At 35.5% G+C, this 670-nt stretch overlaps 1 long non-coding RNA gene across 1 annotated transcript in view; it reads right to left on the reverse strand.

Annotated features, from left to right (window-relative positions):
- LOC104960075 (uncharacterized) overlaps window positions 1-293 on the reverse strand; it is a 3,321-nt gene extending 3,028 nt beyond the window's left edge. The window contains exon 1 of the long non-coding RNA XR_799950.1: window positions 214-293. This is a non-coding gene — a long non-coding RNA (uncharacterized lncRNA). The remainder of the gene's footprint in view (window positions 1-213) is intronic.
- Window positions 294-670: the final 377 nt, after the last annotated feature.

A 670-nucleotide genomic window follows, 5' to 3' on the forward strand; every position in this document is an offset into this window, starting at 1 on the left:
CTTTTGAAAAAGGCAAGAAGTTTGCCAGAGACGACCCCAGGGCTAAAACGAGGAAAAAACTACAGGTACATTTAATATATATATATATAATATTATTATCGGTTATCGGTATCGTTCTTGAGAAGCAGGAAGTTATCGGTATCGGTATCGGTTTCAAAAAACCAATATCATGCATCCCTAATAAAAGCATATATAAAAAAATAAAAACAAAACTAAAATACATATTCACAAAGCAGACAGATAGCAACAGGTCAAGGCACATGTACAAACAGAGCGTTGTAAAGTGCAGATTGTGTCACTGTTGACAGAGCTGAATATTCCACTAACCATGTTTTTAAGTTAGATTTAAATAAACTGCAGGAGTTTTGCTCTCTAATCTTTACTGGGATTGGGTTCCACTGTTGTGCAGCTTTAAAAGAAAAAGAAGATCTGTCTTCCTTTGAAGGGGTTCTCTCATCAGAGGCGGTCTGAAGTGATTGATGAACACATCAGAGAGAGAAGGAAATCAATAATGGCATCACTTTGTTTAGATGATTACTTGGATGTACTCCAGACAAAGAATTTAAAAGGTTACTTGTGAATTATATTACAGGTTACAAAGAATCTGCCATGATTAATCCCTCTAAATGACAGACATTAAATCGAGGAACTAAGACGCATGCAAAACAGA

This window comes from Notothenia coriiceps, unplaced genomic scaffold, assembly GCF_000735185.1.
Source record: "Notothenia coriiceps isolate Sejong01 unplaced genomic scaffold, NC01 NC01_scaffold00031501, whole genome shotgun sequence".
Lineage (NCBI taxonomy): Eukaryota > Metazoa > Chordata > Actinopteri > Perciformes > Nototheniidae > Notothenia > Notothenia coriiceps.